The sequence below is a fragment of the Lolium perenne genome, chromosome 6, assembly GCF_019359855.2.
Source record: "Lolium perenne isolate Kyuss_39 chromosome 6, Kyuss_2.0, whole genome shotgun sequence".
Lineage (NCBI taxonomy): Eukaryota > Viridiplantae > Streptophyta > Magnoliopsida > Poales > Poaceae > Lolium > Lolium perenne.
The window spans coordinates 153,279,588-153,301,559 of record NC_067249.2 but is presented as its reverse complement, the minus strand read 5'-3'; the positions used below and the strand labels follow the sequence as shown (position 1 = coordinate 153,301,559).

The window sequence follows — 21,972 nt, the reverse complement described above, 5'->3', positions numbered from 1 at the left end:
AATGTTTTAAGTGATGGGTATATTGTGGATTTCATCAATGATGCTATTGAAAGTTATTATGAGAGAGGGAAACATGGTTATATGCATCTTAATAATATTAATTTTCCCCTCTTTATGTTGAGAATCTTGAAGTTGCGCTTGTGTTGTCTTTCTATGCTTGTTGCATTATGCGTACATGACTTGTTTATTTACAAGATTCCTTTTCATAGGAAGTGGGTTAGACTTAAAAGTGTTTCTTATTTGCTTTTGGTGGTCTCTTTTGCTTCGACTCTTATTTCTTGAGAGAGCATCATTAAAATTACCGAGCCCATCTTAATGGCTATAAAGAAAGCACTTCTTGGGAGATAACCCATGTGTTTATTTTGATAATGTTTTGTTGTGTATTGGAAGTTGTTACTAATGTAGCAACCTCTCATTATCTTTATTTTATTGCATTGTTGTGCCAAGTAAAGTCTTTGATAGTAAAGTTGATACTAGATTTGGATTCCTGCGCAGAAACAGATTTTTAGCTGTCACGAATTTGAGTTGATCTCTCTGTAGGAGAGTCTAAAAAATCTGCGAAAATTCATGTGTAATCCTCAGATATGTACGCAACTTTCATTCAATTTGAGCTTCTTCATCTGAGTATGTTAAGTGCATCGAAAAAATTCGTCTTTACGGACTGTTCTGTTTTAACAGATTCTGCCTTTTATTTCGCATTGCCTCTTTTACTGTGTTTGAGTGGATTTCTTTGCTCCATTAAATTTCAGTAACCTTGGGTAATGTCCAGAAGTGTTGGGATTGATTCTGTCCTTGCTGAACATGTGAATTTTTTATTATGCACTAACCCTCTACTGAGATTGTTTTGAGTCTGGTGTGGAGGAAGTTTTCAAGGATCAAGAGAGGAGGATGATATAATATGATCAAGAAGACTCAAGCGTCTAAGCTTGGGGATGCCAAAGGCATCCCCTTCTTCATCAATAACTTATTAGGTCACCTCTAGTGAAACTATATTTTAATTCCGTCACATCTTATGTGCTTTACTTGGAGCGTCTGTGTGCTTTTATTTTCGTTTTGTTATCTTAGTTCTCTGAATAAATTGGATCATATCTATCTTGTTTGGGAGAGAGACACGCTCCGCCTTTCATTTGAATACTCCTATTCTTCACTTATATTTGTTGAGTATTCAGTTTTCGCACGGTGTAGCTTCTAGCTCTTGGTTTTCATGTATCTCTTGTTCAGAGCTATTAGTTATTTTATAGAAAGTACTCTCTTACTTCACTTATATTTGTTTTGAGAGTTTCTTGCTATTTGGTTGGAAACAGAAAATGCTTCATGTGGTAGTTGGTATATTGTCTTGAATAATTTGATACTTGGCAATTGTTTTGATCTCTCAAGTAGATCATGTTTAAGCTCATCATGTAGTTTAAACCTATTAGTGGCGTAGAGCTTGCTGAAATATGGTTTGCATGATTGGTCTCTCTATGGTCTAGATATTTTCTGGTAAAAGTGTTTGAGCAACAAGGAAGAGAGTGTAGAGTCTTATAATGCTTGCAATATGTTCTGATGTAAGTTTTGCTGTACCGGTTCATACTTGTGCTTGCTTCAAACAACCTTGCTAGCCAAAGCCTTGTACTGAGAGGGAATGCTTCTCGTGCATCCAAAACCTTGAGCCAAAACTTATGCCATTTGTGTCCACCATAACTACCTACTATGTGGTATTTTTCTGCCATTCCAAAGTAAATTGCTTGTGTGCTACCTTTAAAAATTTCATTCCTTGTCTTTGCAATACATACCTCATGGGAAAGTAGCCTAAAAACTATTTTAGTAAAGAATATGTCGCTTATGTATCTTATTTCTTATAAGTTGCTTGTTGAGCGGTAACCATGTTTTCTGGGGACGCCATCACCCTGTCACACCTTTGTTGAATATCATGTGAGTTGCTATGCATGTTCGTCTTGTCTGAAGTAAGGGAGATTTTCCATGAGTTGAATGGTTTGAGTATGCATATAATATTGTTAGAGAAGAACATTGGGCCGCTAACCAAAGCCATGTATCATGGTGGAAGTTTCAGCTTGGACATTAATCCTCAAATCTTTTATGAGAATATTACCTGTTGTTGAATGCTTAAAGCATAAAAGAGGAGTCCATTAGCTGTTTTCTATGTTGTCCCGGTATGGATGTCCTCAAGTTGGTTGAAACATATGTAATGCAATAATAATCCATGGAAATCCGAGCTAATTAGGACAAGGAGCGAGCACTATTAGTATTCGATGCATGAGGCTTGCAACTTATAGGAAGTCTTATGCATAACACATATGAATTATTACTACCGTTGACAAAATTGTTTCCATGTTTTCAAAATAATAAGCTCTAGCACATGAGTAATCCCTGCTTCCCTCTGCGAAGGGCCTTTCTTTTACTTTGTGTTGAGTCAGTTTACCTACTTCTTTCTATCTTAGAAGCAAACACTTGTGTCAACTGTGTGCATTGATTCTTACATACTTGCTTATTTGCACTCATCATATTACTTTGTGTTGACAATTATCCATGAGATATACATGTTGAAAGTTGAAAGCAATTACTGAAACTTAAATCTTCCTTTGTGTTGTTTCAAAACCTTCTATTAAGAATCTATTGCTTTATGAGTTAACTCTTATGCAAGACTTGTTGATACTTGTCTTGAAAGTACTATTCATGAAAGTCTTTGCTATATGATTCAGTTGTTTAGTCATTGTCTTTACCATCGCTTTGAATCACTTCATTCATCTCATATGCTTTACAATAGTATTGATCAAGATCATGTTAGTAGCATGTCACTTCAGAAATTATCCATGTTATCGTTTACCTACTCAAGAGCGAGTAGGAACTAAGCTTGGGGATGCTTGATACGTCTCAAACGTATCTATAATTTCTTATGTTCCATGCTAGTTTTATGACAATACTCATATGTTTTATATACACTTTATATCATTTTTATGCATTTTCCGGCACTAACCAATTAACAATATGCCGAAGCGCCAGTTCCTGTTTTCTGCTGTTTTTGGTTTCAGAAATCCTACACAGGAAATATTCTCAGAATTGGACGAAACAAAAGCCCAGGGTCTTATTTTCCACGGAGCCTTCCAGAAGTCCGAAGAGGAAACGAAGAGGAGCCGAGGGGGCCCCACACCACCTGGCGGCACGGCCAGGAGGGGGGGCGTGCCGCCCTATGGGGTGGGCCCCTCGAGCGTCCCCTGACTCCGCCCTTTCGCCTATATATTCCTCGCGACGCGAAAACCCTATATCAATCAATCATATTCCACAAAGACTCCAGGGGCGCCGCCGCCATCGCAAAACCTAGTTTCGGGGGTCAGAAGTTCCTGTTCCGGCACGCCGCCGGGATGGGGAATTGCCCCCGGAGTCATCTCAATCGACACCACCGCCATCTTCATCGCCATTGCTGTCTCCCATGATGAGGAGGGAGTAGTTCTCCCCCGAGGCTGAGGGCTCTACCGGTAGCTATGTGGTTCATCTCTCTCTCCCATGGTGTGATCTTTATGTGATCATGAGCTTTGTATCCCTATTAATCTATGTGCTACTCTAGTGATGTTATTAAATTAGTCTATTCCTCCTCCATGATGTAAAGTTGATAGTGTGTGCATCATGTAGTACTTGGCGTAGGTTATGATTGTAATCTCTTGTAGATTATGAAGTTAACTATTACTATGATAGTATTGATGTGATCTATTCCCCCTTTCATAGCTATTGTTGACAGTGTGTATGCTATGTTAGTACTCGGTCTAAATTGCAACGGTCTATTATGCACTCTAGAGGTTACTTTAATATGAACTCTGGATTCACTCTCCACGGTGTGATGGTGACAGTGTGCGTATCGTGTGTGATTCCTTTATGAAGTTGTGGAGCTTGTTTACTCCGGCTTGAGGTGTGCTTTGTAGCCCTACACAATGAATGGTGTTTGTTATCCAACAAGTGAGTGTTTAAGAGTAGCATTTATTTATTCAGTTATGTGATCATTGTTGAGAGTGTCCACTAGTGAAAGTATGATCCCTAGGCCTTGTTTCTAAGCATTGAAACACCGTTTCCAACAAGTTCTGTTACATGTTCGCTTGCTGCCATCTTTATTTCAGATTGCAATTACTACTTATAATAATCCATATTACTTGTATTTCACTATCTCTTCACCGAACTAGTGCACCTATACATCTGACAAGTGTATTAGGTGTGTTGGGGACACAAGAGACTTCTTGTATCTTAATTGCAGGGTTGCTTGAGAGGGATATCTTTGACCTCTACCTCCCTGAGTTCGATAAACCTTGGGTGATTCATTTAAGGGAAACTTGCTGCTGTTCTACAAACCTCTGCTCTTGGAGGCCCAACACTGTCTACAGGAATAGAAGCGTGCGTAGACATCAGACAACGGGAGCAATTTTACTTCCAAGGAGTTCAAAGCATACTGCGCAGAAGTAGGCATCAAACTACATTTTGCATTGGTAGCGCATCCTCAAACCAATGGTCAAGTCGAGAAAGCAAACGATATCATATGCAATGGTATCAAGAAACGATTGATAACACCTCTCGAGAAAGCTCGACATACCTAGCCAGAAGAGTTGCCAAGTGTCTTATGGAGCATATGAACAACACCCAACACAGCAACACAAGAAACCCCGTTTTTTCTGGTCCATCGAGATGAGGTAGTGCTCCCGATAGAAATAGGACACAACTCCCCGAGAGTGGCAGAGTATGATGAAGAAACCTCGAGAAAGGCGCTAGAAGACGATGTTGATGCACTTGATGAAGCTAGAGACGAGGTGCTATCAAGAGTTACCAAGTGGAATTCGGCATCTGGTAAGACCTTAAGTGGCACATGTCGAATTACGCTAGTATCCCGAGATCATGTCCAGGGACATGATCTTGAAGTAGGTTTTTGCGGGATTGCCACAAGAGCAGTTAACTGGTACCTGATCCGTCAGATGAAACAGCCCCAATTACCGTTATCCCTGTACAATATACGATCGATTTATGAAAGTTATTTATTAACTCGAAGAAATCATATGATAATTGTAAAGATGAAGATTTTCCCTGATTCTTCGATTCAAGCAAAATCTCGGGGGCTACTGACATAGGCATCCCCAATGGGCCTGCCAAAGATGGTACCCGTGGTTTACTGAAGGCCCACGACCCGAAGTTTATGAAGCCCGGAAGTCCAATGAAGAGATAGTTTGGAAAGATAGTTGTATTAGGAATATCCGACATGTAACTAATACGGGACGAACTCAAAGAGTTTCCCGGACTTTGTAAACTTGTACATCACAAAAACCCTCGGCCCCGCCTCCTATATAAGGGGGGCGAGGGAAAAAGAGAGGATCAATTTCATTGTCAACACAACCCTAGTTTTCTAGTAGTCGAGTACTTTTCCGGCTGAACCTTCGAGATCTACTTGCCCTCTACTTCCAACTAAACCCTAGTCTACAATCCGTAGGCATTGACAAGTTAATACCTTGTCACCCGATGGGAATAGTATCCAATAAAAGAGGCCCGAACAACCGTTCGAGTGGCGAAATAATTAATAAGGATGGAAGCCCAATCAAGAATTTTATTCGTAATATGCGACATGCTAAGAATCCTTCATGTAGAAAATAAAGAATAGATGAGTCCTATGCCTAGAATCGTCGCAAATGTGCAATGTTCCATGGATTGTAAACGTCCTTGCCTGAAGCAGGATTCTTGAGATGATAAGATCCTCCTAGTATCACTTCAGTGACTATGAACGATCCTTCCCATGAAGATTCAAGTTTCAAGGTTCTTTCTTGCTTCAGTCGTAATACCATGTCACCAATGCTGAAACCGCGGTTGTGAACTCTTCGACTGTGGTAATTTCGAATTTCCTGTTGATATACAGTCGTCCTGGCTAACGCAATGTCCCGAGCTTCATCAAGGAGATCTACAACATTTTGTAATGCAATATTGGAAGTTGTCTCTGTGTATGCAGTCACCCGAGGAGCTTCAAAACGAACATCGGCTGGTAATACTGCTTCGGCTCCGTACACAAGGAAAAACGGAGTATACTGGGTTGACCTGTTTGGCGTAGTCCGTAGGCTCCAGAGCACATATGGTAATTGTTCGAACCAAGCTCTAGCCGCGCCTGTGAGACGCTTTTTAATGTCGTTGCATATTAAGCCATTTATCCTTTCGACTTGACCATTAGTTTGAGGATGTGCAACCGAAGCAAATTTGAGTTTGATATCACCATCATCACAGAATTTACGGAATTCCTTTGAATCAAAATTACTCCCGTTGTCTGTAATGATGCAATGGGGCATACCAAAACGACAAGTTATACCTTCAAAGAATTTAACAACAGTTTTAGCTATTTGATGTCTAACTGGTACGGCTTCAATCCATTTAGTGAACTTGTCGACTGCGACCTATAGATATGTGTGCCCTCCGGGTGATGATCTCCGTAGTGGACCAACTTGATCGAGTCCTCATTGCGCAAAGGGCCAGGCCAAAGGTATGGTCATTAGATCCGTTGCAGGGCGCGTGTGGCTTTAGTGCAAAACGTTGACAAGGGTCACACTTTTTTACCAAATCCCGAGCATCAGATGCGGCTATTGGCCAATAAAACCCTTCTCTGAAAGCTTTGGCTACGAGAGCCCTACTGCTTGCATGATGGCCAAAAGTTCCTTCGTGTATTTCCCGCAAAAGAGCTTTTCCATCGTTAATGGCGATACACCTTTGAAAGATGCCAGAGATGTTGCGCTTGTAAAGTTCGTCGTGTACTATAGTAAAGGCCTTAGATCGGCGTACAATACGCTTGGCTCCGTTGGGTCGTCTGGTAATTTTTGGTCCATCAAGTATGCTAAAAAGGCTCCGTCCAAAGAGGTTCAAGGAGAAAGACTTGCTCTGTAGATTGTAGTGTAGAATCTTTGACCCCTTCCTGGTGCACAATTTCTGGACCGACAATCGACACTTCGGGAGGTGCCGACGTTTTTTTTCCTTAATGGATCTTTGAGTAATTACTTCGTAGAAGACTCCATCTGGAATATGAGAGCATGTGGATCATATGTTTGCTAAAGTATCGGCTTCTTTGTTGATAGCCCTGCCGATGTGTTTTAGCTCGCATCCTTCAAATTTTGCTTCCATAGACTGGTATATTTGACAGTAAGCAATCATGTTGTCACTAACTGCATCGCATAGATTCATCGACTGCTGCACCACAAGATTTGAATCTCTATACGTTTCCAAGCGGGTTGCTACACATGCCTTAGCCATTCGCATCCCGTGCAACAGTGCTCGTACTCTGCTTCATTATTTGTCGGTAATACTGTCGAGGGTGGCTCACAACTCGCTCTTCTTCTTCGCAGCGTGAATCCCTTCGTCTCTTCCTTTGCTCCTCTTTGCTGACGAAACTGCTTCGGCTTCCCTCTCCAATACTCCCAGGTAGGACCGCCAAAGATGCTGCTGGCGCGATATCATCTGGAACCAAAGTTCTTGGGCTTGGCGTGCTTGAACTAGGAAGGTGAAGAAACCCTCTGGAGTCGATGATGAAGTCGACACCACCGAAAGTTGTATCCATGTTGCCGCGCTACTCCGTGGAAATCGGATGCGATACCTTAGTGCGCGGTGTGTACTCAAAGGATCCACAGTGAACCGAATTTCTTGGACTTGGTGGCGTTGGCGATTCCAGCACGAACGCTGCAGACGTAACTGGAACTGCCGATGACATGTCTTGTGCCGACAGGGTTCCCACAGACGGCGCCAATTGTCGAGGGTACTCCTCGGCAATGCCCTCCGTATGGGGCTTAGGGTAGATGGAATCCTGTAGGCTGACACGAGACATCGATTATCAAACAAGCGGGGAGAGCGATTTACCCAGGTTCGGGGCCCTCGATGAGGTAAAACCCTTACGTCATGTCTGTCTAATCTTGATGATTATGAAAGTATCGAATTATAATGGGGTGCCGAAGGTTTCGGCTGTGATCTAGTCGAGAGACTAAGTTCTGTAATGACCTAGCCCTAGACTTGCGGTGGCTATGATTACTATGATTGCGCGTGTCCCTCGGCCCTCTCCTGGCCCTTATATTGGGAGCCAGGTCTCGAGAGATCTGTCCGGGTACGACTAGGTTACAGAGAGCCCTCGATCTAAACTTTCCTTGCATTCTTCGTGTTCTTGCCTTGTGCTTCAAGAATCCTTCTTCGGAACCGACGCTACGGCCCACCTGGTCGTCGAGTGTCTTCATGGGCCCCTAGCTGGGCTGTAGGAGGTAGTACAATAATAGTTACCCGAAGGGTAATGCCCACATCAATCGCCCCTAGAATACCACAACTAGCCTGTCGTCAGCACAGCCGCCGACCCCGTGGAGAGCACTGTCACCGGCCTCATGGGCCTACTTTCCCCCCCTATCCCCATCCTCCCGTCTTCCTCTCCATTGCCCTCCTGCAAGATCCGTCATGCCCTCCATCAAGCTTCACCGATGTGGGAACGAGAGGCGGCGTTCTCCTCTGGGGGACGGGAGACGGGCGTTCCAGCAGCGTTCCTCATGTCGGGCCTTCTCCACGATCTCACCCGTTGTAGACTATGGGGGCGGACGGTGTTTAGGATGATGTGGATCAACCTGCGTGCTACATGGCAGATATGGAGGTCACCCGAGTCCCGCGCTCCCGTGTATGCTGGGGCTGCGCCCTTTGTTATCTCCGGCGCTAGTGGCGAAGGATGAAAAAAAGTTGAGGTAGGGCAAACAAAAAAAAATGATGCAAATACAAAAATAGTAGTAAAACATGAACGTCATATATGATTCTAGTACAATACAAATAAAGACATATTTGATATACGTACATAGAACCCAAAACATAACAATAATGCCACCTTAATGCAAAAGCTTTACTTTTATTTGTAAAAAAAGATTAATTTTATCGATCAGACTTTTAAATATTCATCGTGAGCAACTAGGTCTTAATGATCTTTGTCGCTAAGAAACCCTTCCAACTCACCATCTCAATGAGGTGATAATGTCTTTGATGAAATCATATGTGTCTTTCATATACTAAGATTCATGATAAATCTCTATAATAGAAATATAGAGTCATTGTTATTTACATTGAACCTAGAATATGAGTCTATGTTTCCAGTTCAAAGTCGATTATACACAAAGTTCACTAAAACAAGCATAACTTTCTCATACGAAGTCTGTTTTTGATGCACGACCACTTAAAATATTCAAAAAACACGTACATCTAAATGTTTGCACCAAAAATCAAGATAGGGCGGCTGCCCTGCCTTGCCCTAAGGGAGCTTCGCCCCTGTCAGGCACGATCTAGGGGGCCTCCATTTTTCCTTTTATTACTGTGATACTACATACAGAATGTGGTGCTGCTACAGTAGGTCGACAACAATGCTACTATAGGACGATGATGACGTTGCTACCATATGTGATGAAGGGAATGCAAATGGGATACGGGGATGCTACGAACGGCGGTGAGGGCTGCTACAAACTATGCTCGGTGTTGCTACCATCGGGATCACGTTTTGAGGATTTTTGGGTGATTTTCTACATTCCTATATTTTCCTTCCTACAATCATTCTATGATTTTACTACAATAATACAAAATTATTACTGCAAAATGTCTTCGATGGGAGTATCCGACAAAGTCGGTTTGCTATAGTAACACTTTTTCTTTCCCTGATGAGGTCTCTAGCGATGTTTCTGATAAAGTAAAATTTTGCTACAATGTTTTTGGTACCAGGTTTCCGACGAGGTCTCCGGTGAAGTCTATGTGTTTTATGGTGAACCATTGTTTGCTACAATCGGATCGATTTTGCTACAGTGGTGCTTTTATTGAAGCAAATGTGAGATTTTACATTGGAATAGATTTTGCTACACTGGTGTTGCGCGGAAATTAATTTGTGTTAGCCAGAGGTACGCGACGGATGCACAACAACCCTATGTGGCTGATGAGGCTAACCTGCCACTCACGACGCGGGTTTTCGTTCCATCCCGCGTCCCACAACTTCCACTATGTAGCGGGATAACCTCAGGAGGCCGAACACCGTATTGGACCGTGCCATATGGAAAAGGAGACATGTGTCGGCGTAGCGCCTGCCCAGGCCGTCCCTACTCATGCCACGCGTCCACCTATGCCAAGGGCCTGACCATCGGCGTAGCGACGACGTTCGTTAACGAACGGGGCCTGCACCGAGGGCCCGTACGCCGAGGGTCGGACGGGCTACACCGAGGGCCGTGTCTATGCCGAAAGCCTATGTGGCTCCGATGAGGAGGACCTACACGAGGGTTCCCTGCCGTTGGCGCAGCGCTCGATGCGCTCTCTGGACCGACCAGGGATCAAAGGGGAAAGTTCAGTTCTCCCCCGGCGTATATAGGTTACTTTCTATATATCGGCCATGGTTGGTTTGACGAACAACAAGGTCAATTGTCTTTGCTACTAGTAAATGTGCACATGCACGCACGTGTAAGTTTATGATTTGTTTTGCCGCCCACTGCCACCTTGTTCATCTCGACACCGGCAATCATATCGTCGCACAAAAGCAATACTTTCTACCTTAACTTGGAGCTGCATCATGCGTATGATAGAGCTTAGCATGGTGTATGGCCCAATGTAAAGTTTAGATCTATGAGACAACTCAACTGGAAGTAATTCGAACATGGCAATAATGAAGGTGAATTCTTATTGGTTTGCTTTTCTAAAATTATGAGTTATAGGTTGGTTAGATATTCTCACGAATACTGTAAACAGAGAATGGATACATTTATCATTTAACACTACAGTTGAAAGAAAAGAACATGCATGAATATTGCAAACAGAGAATGGACACATTTATCATTTAACACCAGTGGAAAGAAAAGAACATGCAGGCTGCAACACTTGCAAACTATGCATTCTTGAGATGGTTTATAACAATGGAGGTCAATGTAGAAACTAACTGTTACAAACTTAAACATCATTTGTATTTCCAATTAACTTGAGAGAATAAAAAGTAGTTCACACTTCACAACCAGGAAGTTGACCTCATGATCCAAAATTTCCATTACACTTTCCATTAAAGGGATGACTTATCAAGAACTCGAGGAAGGGCAACGAAAGACGGATCAACCTTGTAACTAAAATTATGACTAATCCATAGCTAAAAAGAACATTAGTTTCACAAGCTTTAAGTGAAGTACTCCAATTGTGACCACTTTTGTGCAGATTTCAGCATTAAGTATGTTAAATTACAAATCATGGTAAAATATGAAATATGGTAGAGGCTACAACACATAATTGAAGTAAGTGTTTATAGCCAACTATTCTGAACCTGCATACATCGCTACTCAAATGATAGGAAGCAAACCTCATCGGTGGTCTAAGTCACTCACGCCACGCGCATCTCCCCTTTCTTTGAACGGCCTCTTGTGTCACCAGAGGAACAACCTACACATCATCGCAGTCCTTCACAACACCATGTTGAATGTTACCTGCAGTCTTTCCACGACTTGGCACAACTGGTTGAGACCAACTCAAACTTAATATTCTGGTCATCTTCTTCGTACTATCCATGGCCATATTCTAATTCCCATCAAGGTTCCCACCAGATCAGAATCTAGCAGCTTGTTTGCCAATAACCCTCTCATATGCAGAAATGTAGTTTTCTCCTAAAGATTTACTTACTTCACTGAAATTTGGTAGGAATGCAGGAGAATACCTGCCAAGGCAATTTTGATCGTAACGTTCCCAATGGAGTGGCGAACAATTCAGGCTGACCCTGATCAATGCCAATAAATACTGCACCCAGTAGTGTGCTACAATATCGTGCTGAACAAATGGGACAAGAATAACATGTTTATATGATATACAAACAAATATTTTGGAACCTAGTACCAGCCAACTAATTAACAATGCATTTAGTTGTAGACATTACAATGAGGAATCAAAACCATAACCAATAAAGGTTGAATCTAAATGATGCTAATATAGTAATATAATTTTTTTATTTGCCGGAGTCCAAACCATATGAATTAAATTATTTGTTAGAATGATTGAACAAACAAGGGATGAAATACTCACTTCCTGGCATCTAGCGAATGTTAGCCTGAGAGACTCGGAGACGTTGTATACCAATATATATATAGAGGCTTAGTTAAGAAATGATACATACGCACATAAAAATTTAATAATAGAATTTTGTGTGGAATGATTTGATTCTACTTAATAATATAATTACATGAGTACCTAATTCATATATACGGAGATAGCAAAGGTCCACATGAGGAATCCATACATAGAAAAACAAGGATTTGTTGTCATACCTCAATGTATATCTGTACATTGCCACCCCTTTTTGATGGTGTGTTTCCATAGAACTCTTCCAAGATTGAGATCGAGTTGTCCTTCCTAACTGGACCACTATCACCGCAAGGAACAAAAATGAGAAGGGCATTTCTGAGAACATTGGTGTACAACATAAGTACACTCTTCCATCTGGTAGCATTAGCTGTTCAACTGAATTTGCTTCTAACATTCTGAAGGGACTGAAGATTGGAAAGCTGATGCAATATACAAGCACTCCATTGAGAAATTGTGCAATACTCGGCATCATATCCTCTCTAGCACCAACATCGGCCTATAAAGTGGAAACATACAGAAATTATATGACATTGGTGGATGGTATATTGTCATCATATTTTGCTGGAGAGATTGCCACAAGAATCCGAAGAGCGAAATTCATTTTATCCCGGTGAACACAAAAATCGGAACGGAACTATTTTGCCTGGGTTCACCATTCAATTGCTTATGTTGCACTCATGTCAACAGAAGATATTGGAAAAATGAAATCTATTAGAGGCGAATACAAACTGTAAGTAGCAATCCATTCCATACTAAATAGCACTCATCTTTTGATGCTAATTTATTATATAGAAATTCAGCAATGAAGTAACTGAAGCTTTTTAGACCAACATACTTTGATCAGCGAGAAAATGAAGATGTGATAGTCAATAAACTATTTTCTCCCCTAACAAAACCAGTTCGCAACTATATGATATAGTTTTGGTACTGGGTGATAATTGCTGAAACAATGTCAAGATGTACACCTTTGGTTCAAGTGCAATGTTGGACGGCTGGGACTGAAATTTTTCTCAACAAATGCATGAGAGAAACCAGACTGGACAAGTGGCGTAGCTGCAGGAGCTGGTAGAATTGAAGGTGATCTAGTGGTATCTTCTTGATAAATTGAGGACACTGCATATCCATCTAGCTTCCCAGTATTAGTTCTAGAATCTAAATATTCAGTAGAATTCTGTACCATCGACATGATATCAGCACCAGAATCTCCTTTCTCAATATCAGGACCATTATTCTTCTTTTCTTGCAGGGATTTGTGTTGCTCTTTCCTCATCAATTCAAACGATGTTAAGATTAAATTAGTTGAACAACTTACCAGTGATTCCTCGACTTCAGGGAGTAGGCTGGCTGTGCCGTCATGGATAGATGACGAAGGTAAGGGAGAGTAGAAGAAAGCCGCAGCAGCATGGGCGATTAGCACTGAGACCGGCCGGATCGGATCCTTCTGGTCGCGATGACGATGTTCTCCGTCGTGCTCTGCGCGCAAGACGACGGGATGGCGACGGTTGTTCTGCTGGATGCGGCGACCGATAGGGAGAGAAGCACACCTTAATGACGACGTTAACGACTGCGGTCGATCTCGGGGAGAGGATGATGGCGTGGCTGCGGACGGCGACGGCCGCGGAAGGCAGATCGGAGGGGCACGATGGCATCGGCCGACGGTGGAGGCGTGGATATTGGTGCGGTTGTTTGATGAGATGGTCGTGGTGTGGGGCAATGTGATTTCCCTGACATGCGACTTGCCGGACGTCGGACAATGTTTTACCGCTAATCGCGGGTGCCATCTAAATTGTTGGATCATGGTTGGATGGCTGTGATTTTATTGATCTGCCCCCTCCCTCTGGGTCTTTTATTAGTATTTCTCCTATAAATGTTGCAACTCTACTCGCACAACCAGATGGTCTGAAAGGGGCAAATCCATCCTGTCCACCCGTTTTCACCACTACAGTAACGATGCCCACCCACTTTTCACCCTGGCCGTCGGATCTGATAATTTTTTCCTCACTCCTTTGTCTTCCAAGCAGGTCTATGACATGTGGGACCATCTGTGTGCAGGGTCCAGCAGTCGGAGGCAGCCATCAGCGCTCGTCTGCGTCGTTCGTTTCATTTGTTGGTCTGTTGAAAGGTGAAAACCCTAGATCGAGATTGGCCCTCTCCTCCCCCAATCCCCGCCCCCTCTCTCCACCCCAATCAGACGCCTCCTGGCTTCCTCCCAATCAGACGCCTCCTAGCTACGGGAGCCCCGACGGTGGCGGCGGCCGGAATGGAACAGGTCGGCGGCAAGCAGGGCAAGAACGGGCGGCGGCGTCTCATCTCTTTTCTCTCTCTCCATATTGGCCACGTGAAGCGCAGGAGGTTGAGGTTGAGGTTGAGGCAGCGGCGGCTGTGCTGGCCGCGGCAGACGTGAAGGAGGAGGGGCGCCTGGCCGAGGTCGGGCGGGAGGAGGCAGCGCGGCAGCGGTGGGGAGCGCGCTGCGAGCGACGGCGGCAGCTGGACGCGGTAGTGGTCGGCAGCTCCCCGAGCGATGGGGGTGACTCGACGCGGCAGAGCAGCGGCAAGGAGTGCGCGCTCGGGCGCGCGCCAGCAGCCTGATCCAAGGGATGTTTGAGCCGGACGGCCGGCAGGCGGCAGGACGAGGTTTGCCTCTCTCTCCTCTCTCTGTCCCTTCCTCTCTATCTCTCTCTCATCTCTCCTGTCCCAGGTCGCCCCATCCACCTCGTCTTCTCACGTCCATTCCGGTCAAGATCCGGATCTCCCGCTCTCTCTCCTCCTGGTCTTCAACAGCACATGGCAGATGGGGAGGACGGCTGGGAGGTGGTGACTGCTTCACTAGAATCCATGAAGAAGCTGGAGCTTGTGGCGCCCTTTTGCTACAGCCTACAGGCTTAGGTATGTGCTCTCTTCCCCCTCTCCTCTGAAAGAACCGAATTTTTTGAAGCCTACGGTGAAAATTTGACTGAGACGACGAGGTCAAGCGGCTATCCAAGTCGACAAAGACCGAACCATGAAGGATCTGGGGCTGTTCGGGCCTGGAGTGATTTGATTTGCAGTGTGGGGGAAAGACAGTGCTATGCGCATGGGTAAGTAATATGAACTCACAGGGAAATAGTAGAGTCAGACTGGAGCTCTCGCTGGCGTGGCATCACAATGCACAGTTCATAGCTAAAAGCTACTGAGATGTAGATTCTGATGTATTTTAGCTTAGTCCAAGAAACAATAAAACGAAACTGGTATCTTTCTTCGTTCTTGCAGCTCTTCTGCTGGTTTTGCTTCATAGATGTGTGATCAAAATCATAAGCCTTGTTAAATAAGTAAATCACAATATCAGGATTTTGTTCGCTTCGTGTTAGAACGACTGTTTGATCTCTTAGTGCTTAAAAAATTTATGAGTTCATCTTGCTTTTTGTGTATGCTCTCGATCTCCTTGTGAACAAAACAAGTGGACCAAATTTTCTAGCTTTTGTATGCATGTTGGTCGGGCGGGAGGAGGCGGCGCGTCAGCGGTGGGGAGCGCGCTGCAAGCGATGGCGGCCACTAGATGCGGAAGCGGCAGTGGCCGGCAGCGCCTCGAGCGATGGGGGTGACTTGACGCGGCAAGGAGTGCGCGCGCCAGCAGTCTGATTAGGTTACATATGTTTCATATCAGTAATGGCCATTCCACAATTAGTTTGTCATGTTCAGTTTATACAAATTAATTTTGTCTGATGTTGAACTGCTTGACTTCAGGGTAATTATGGTATCCACCGTCCTCCAAAATTTCAGAAGGTATTATGGATGAGAGAAAGGCACTAGCAAGTATGACAACAGAGGAGATTATTGATGTTGCTGCTTATAGGTCAAAAGAGGTTTGTATGTAATTCCATTTGGGTAGTTAGTTTCTAGCTTAGTTGCAGATTAAGTTATATGGTGTGCTATTCTTGAGCTAAATTACCTGTATGTGCAACTTTGCAGTGGGAAGAAACAATGGGTGATGAAAGCAAAGAATTTGTGAATTACATGCGAAAGAGAGAGAAGCAAGAGAAAGCAAGAGGAGCTGTTCCCTCAAGCTCCAGAACCAATGTGAAAAGTACATCGAGAAGATGAAGAAGTAACTTCATGGGTACGCTATACCATCTTCTACAGAGTTTCTCTTGTGCTACAGTTTCTCTCCTTATAAAGTGAACCCATTAGCCACGTTAATGAATAATGTTAGCTTTGGTCACTTGAGGCTGAGCTTGTTCTTTGGGGTTTTTTAGTTATAAACTTGTTTGTTTATGTACACAGGTTATAAGGCGTACCTCTCTCTTGGCTTATTACACTTATCTCATAAGGCAATATTAAGAATCTGGTTAGTTTGTCAATACTGTGATTCTATGATTCATTTTCACTACTCATAGACTTTGATTTTTTCAACTGATCTTGATATATTGTTTAGATACTTGCTTGAGTCAACACGCGTCAGCGCCGGGCTTTGATGGTTTTGGGGACATGGAAAACAAATGTAGCACACGTGCGTTTGAGATTTAAGCTAAACCATGTATGTGTAGTCCCATCTCTAATTGCCGACAGTTTGTCAGGATTTCATATTTTTCTCATTTGAGGCGAATGCTTATGTTCTCTTAGAGCTAGCTTGCATCTTTCTTTTTTATGGTTCGGAGTCTTCAGGTTTGGGGTCCTCAAACGTCTGCGTTTTCTGGCTGGTTCTTGGATCTTGCTTGCTCGCGTCAAGAAAATCAAATGTTGATGGTTTGGGGGAATTAATTAAGAAAAACAATGTAGCGCTTGTCCATCTATCCTACACGGCCTTGCTAAATCTGTTAATCCATGGATGACTGTTGAAAATTGCCATTGTATTTATGAGAAAATAACTTATTTGTTGATCCTGAATTCATTGTGCTCATTTTTTACTTAATGTGCTACTAACTATTTTATCTGTAGATGTAATCAAATATTTAGTTCACTATCAAGTACTCCTCTCTATTTGTGTGTTGCATCCTCTAGCGCTCAGGTTTTCTATTGTTAAGCACTATGATTTTCAATTGCTAATTGATTGTTTGAACGCAATGTGCGTAGGTCTAGGAAAGAAGAGGTCAAGTGATGCCAGACAACAGCGAGCATGGCGCGCAACGCACCTGTCGGGACAGGCTGCCAGAGCGGTGTTCATGACGACTGCTGCAACTTGGGGAGAGACTTCTGCATTGATGTACAACAAGTTGCCTGAAACCAGGGTGAGCTTCTCTCGATCCTTCTCCCCTATGTATGGTCTCTCTCTATCTCTCTCTCTGTTGTCATATGCTATGGTTCAATGGTTTTGTAGTCACATCCCTTTTCTTGCTTGACTGAAATATTGGTCATCCAAATGGCATATTTTAAGAATATTGATGATGTTGTAGTCGCTTTTTTAACATCTTAAAGAGTCCAATGGAAGCTATAATCTCAGAGGTTTGCTTATGCCATTTGCAGTTTTGGTTGATATCTTGGTTTGCTTTTTTCATGGGTGCGGGGTTTTAGAGTTAGAGCAGAGAGTTCAGCAGTGGTAGCGAATTGCACAGATGCCTTCAATTTTGCACTCTCTTCTTTCATACATTTATTTAGCCAATTGGATTGTCTCTGTTGAGGGGATGCTTTATCTGCAGAATTAAAGGGTTTATTCATGCCGAAAAGAAAGCATGTGACAAAGTACATTGTTTGGTCCTATTTCACATTTTGAAATGTTGCTAGAGATTGGAAAACCATCCAACTACTACCCCACAGTTATAGCAGTGCACAATGAATTAACCAGGTTGCTTGCCCAATGAAATAGATATTTGTTAACTGGGTTCTGAAATAAACATGAGTGATTGAGATAAATAAGAGTTGAAATAAATATTTGTTAACTGGGTTTCTTGCCTAATGATGCTCACATGTTGAAAATTATTGCTCTTCGTTACTGAAATTTGGATGCAGTATTCAAATAGAGAATTATGAGTGTTGCAGTGCAATATGGTGCCTGATCTGAAAAGTAATATTCTAAAATACAGTTCCATAAAAATGGTGCAATATGTAGCAACGAAGAACTTGATTTTCTTTCCCCTTGATTGTCCTTTGAACTTTTCCCTAGAATTGCTTACCTAGGCATTAAATAGTTTCCTATCCAAGCATACATGGTATTGTTACTGTGTGACGTGACCTAACATACATTAATCATTTGCCTATGTGAAAGCTCGCTCGTATGCAATTGGGAAAATAACAAGGAGCAATCGCTCGTTATTTCGAAGAAAAAGTGTGGACTTTTCGTGTTATAGTTTGGGGCATTGCACATGTTATGATTATCCTCTATTATTTAGTCTCTGAATAAGTTGTGTTTATTTTCAGAACATCTACCATGCATATAAGGGGATCAGGAGTGCAAATGAGGGGTTGAGTTTAGTTTTGCATATGAGGGGTTGAGATTTAGGCTTATGAGCTTTGACAAATCTAGCAGTTGAATATTCAAGAAAACTAAAAGCTTGGTTCAAACTCATTGACTTGATGGTTGCTTGTGTGCGTCTATTTTCCTTGATTTTTCGTTTGACTCTGCATTTGAAGTCTGCCTATGATTTTCTCCAAATTTGATACGTATGTGTATCCTTGTCATTTGATTTTTTGATATTTTTTCAGGAAGGAATACCCAAATGTATTCTCTATAGCCTTCTGCATTGACCCACAAGGTCTACTTGATTTTTACAAAATCTCGGTACCACCTTTCATCAGCTAAGATAAAAGAGGGTTCAATCATTGTTTGTTTTGTCATGGACTCGTGAGTTGGCATGTTATTTTAGATATTTTGCAGACATGTTTTTAAGATAAAATCTCTAACAATTGTTTTTCCCTCTTTGCAGCCGCTATTCCAGTAAAGGATTTGATGTGCTAAAAGAATAACGTGTTGAAAAAAATAGGTATAGCTATTTTTTGTTTGTTTTGTCGGTACCATTTTGGTCTTCAGTTTGCTGAAAAAGATAATAAAGTGAGCAATTTTCTACCATGTGATTATAGCATTGATGTCATAACGAGCATGATGTCTCTTGTGTACTATGAAAAATGCTCTACTTATATACTCAATTTCTTCGATTTCAGTGGTAGTATGCTTATCATTTCTCCTTATCATTTCAGGCTTCAGCAACGACGAGCACGGCCAAGCTAGACACCAAGGTGAGCTCCTCCTAGCCCTTCTCTCTCATTTTCTTATCTCTCTGCCCTCGATCTCATTTCTCCTGTCCCCTTTCTGTGGTGATATGCTGAAATTTAATTAGTGCGGTCTTTTGGGAGACGCAAGCTGTAATCTTTCGACATCATCTTAGACAGTGATTTATTACTGCAGGAAAATTTCAGCACTGGTACTGGTTTTCAGAGTATGATTTAACTGTTTATATCATGCCAACTCCATGTAACATTAGCACTGAGACTGTCTATGTAATGTCTGCCAGGAAATTTGTGTTTCCCCTGTTACATTGCTCCAATAGTCTTCCAGTCACGATGAAATGAAAAGAATCTTTTGGTTGCCTTTTCCTGACATTTTAGACATCTGATTGATTGATTCTTTGGAGCCTTACATGCTGAATGTTCTTCGTTAATTCTTTTCTAGACATTTTAGAAGTACTATGCTCATTTAATTTATTCTTTGGAGCCTCACATGCTGAATGCTCTTGGTTAATTCTTTTCTAGAAATTTTAGAAGTACTATGCTCATTTGATTTATTCTTTGGAGCCTCACATGCTGAATGTTCTTGGTTAAATGACGTGATCCTCATGTGTCTAGGTAGATGATGTTTTGTGTCTCTCCAGGTAATCTCTGTTCTGAATTACTGTTGATCATCTCTTCATTTTTCAGATATGCAAAAACAGTCCCAACCAGAGTTCGGGCCACCGAGGTTGTGCAGTAGCTGGCCCATCTCGTGCGGCGATCATGTGTACACTTGGTCCTCGGTGGCGGTGGTAGTTCTCTCACACATGGGGATTCCAGTAACTATTAGTTATACGGGAATATGTACATTTCCACATGTTTTCTGTTTGAGGAGAGGTACAAAACAACTTACATATACTGCAACTTATTTGGCTTTATTGTTTAAATAAAAACTTGTCACTGCCTATGGCGGACACTCGAATGTATTGTTTCTGCTCCGTGTATTAATATGTTGTGCTCATGGAAGTTGGAGCACCGGATCTTCGAAATCTCGAAGTAAGTTTACTGGCTCACCAATCATTTGAGTGCATGTCTCTATTCCAGTGTTTCTCTTCATGAGTGCTGCCTGGTAAGTCACCTGAGCCATCCATGACAGCCTGGCCTGGAGCTACGGCAGACGTGCAAGGATTTAGGGAGCTGGTGCAGCTGATTTTTCTCTCCCTCCTGGTGCACACCCTTCCTTCTGTGGCCACTCCCATGTTACTTTTTCTGCTCCTCTTCCGATTTTGTACATTTTCTCTTTTGTGTCTGTATACACATTTGCTTCTTAATCGACTCTTGTGTTGTTGATTGTTTTGCAACCTTACTGTTGGTTCAGATATAAGAGTAACACCTCAGAAAGGCTATGGATATTTTTTTGGAGAATTCAGTTAGTTAATATTGTATATGCTCAGGACAAAAAGCCTTTGCTGAAAAACTAATATAGCCACCACTTGTGTGATATTATGTACTTGGGAGTAATAAAAAAATGCATGTCCATCATTTATTAGCCTCCGCTGCATACACTAAGAAATGAGTAGTACTTGGGCTGCCATTCATAATCTTATTCAGAGTTTGGTGCAATACAGCTGTAGAGCTCTCAATATGCAAATTATAGCGCCACTAAGGAAAATCTGTACAACAGTCACTTAGGCTAATGCCCGATTGTTGGTAGACATCTGAAGTATTTACCATGCAAATTGTGTTTGCAATTTGTTTCCTTCTACTTCCTAAATTTGTGTTGAGACTATCCATCAATGTGCTATTGGGAGTGTAACTGTCGTTATGCTTTTGGCATGTACTCTAAACACTAGAGTCCTTTCCTGATCGAAGAACCTTGCAAAGCAAAATTGGATATTACATTGTTGCATTATTTTTTATGCCCTCCTCCATGTCAGGGTATCATTTATCCGTACCTGGACACATTCTTTTGCTTTTGTATTGTGACTTCTATTCACCCTTCTATTTATCTGTACCTGTAGTGGTACATACTTGACTTACCATTGTTTACATTTTCTTTAGTATTCAAAATCATTTCAGTCATTTAAAACTTTTTTTTAATCAAAGGGTGTCCTATTTTTTTTTCAGTTGTTATTGGATCATATACCAATGCTGGTTGATGGCTGAAATTGTTTTAGCATGAACTCTTCGGTAAGGTGGCATACGATTTCAAACTTAGAATTTAAAGCCAACTAACAAATGGGCAAACACAAGTTATTGCTGGATCAACATACCATGAACTCTTCGGTAAGGTGGCATACGATTTTAAACTTAGAATTTAAATACAACTAACAAATGGGCAAACACTAAGTTATTGCTTGATCAACATATTCAATGCTCGACTAACTAAGCATGTGTTTGTCATTAATGGCAAAGTTATGATAATCCCATTATCAGTGGCTGGGAGAATTGGTAAACCTTATAGGCAACAAAACGATCAGAACGTAAAAGTGGAAGCGAACACATATATCAGATACGTTTTCCAAATTGACACTTCTAACTATAAAAACTGCGGTCTCAGCTTTTTTTTTTGTCTTGAAGTAGATGGGTTCTTCCAAAAATTAGTAATTGTCTTTTTATGTTTCTTTTATAATGCTACCTCTTTTGGTACAATAACCATAATTTGGTGGAGGAGTTCATGCAAAAGCATAAAAGCTGAAAAAATAGTGTGAAATGTACTTAATTGTCATATGTTGATGTAGCACCTTGATGGAA

The 21,972-nt window shown here is 42.0% G+C and overlaps 2 long non-coding RNA genes across 7 annotated transcripts; one reads left to right on the top strand and one right to left on the bottom strand.

The window, feature by feature from the left end:
• Nucleotides 1-11,162: 11,162 nt before the first annotated feature.
• LOC127310292 (uncharacterized) lies at nt 11,163-13,790 on the bottom strand. The gene is made up of 3 exons (XR_011746594.1): nt 13,415-13,790; nt 12,285-12,598; nt 11,163-11,790 (listed from the first exon to the last, which is right to left on the bottom strand). It is a non-coding gene; the product is annotated as an uncharacterized lncRNA (long non-coding RNA).
• Nucleotides 13,791-14,212: 422 nt separating this feature from the next.
• LOC127307176 (uncharacterized) lies at nt 14,213-21,144 on the top strand. 6 transcript variants are annotated; one of them, XR_007855219.2, is made up of 13 exons: nt 14,215-14,736; nt 14,801-15,179; nt 15,557-15,744; nt 15,826-15,944; nt 16,051-16,198; nt 16,363-16,426; nt 16,514-16,615; nt 17,152-17,306; nt 18,718-18,856; nt 18,939-18,995; nt 19,210-19,248; nt 19,927-20,274; nt 20,375-20,728. It is a non-coding gene; the product is annotated as an uncharacterized lncRNA (long non-coding RNA). The 6 variants fall into 6 exon arrangements; XR_007855221.2 differs by having other exon boundaries at nt 14,216-14,736; nt 14,801-14,988; nt 20,375-20,726; XR_011747355.1 differs by having other exon boundaries at nt 14,214-14,736; nt 14,801-15,724; nt 20,375-21,143.
• Nucleotides 21,145-21,972: the final 828 nt, after the last annotated feature.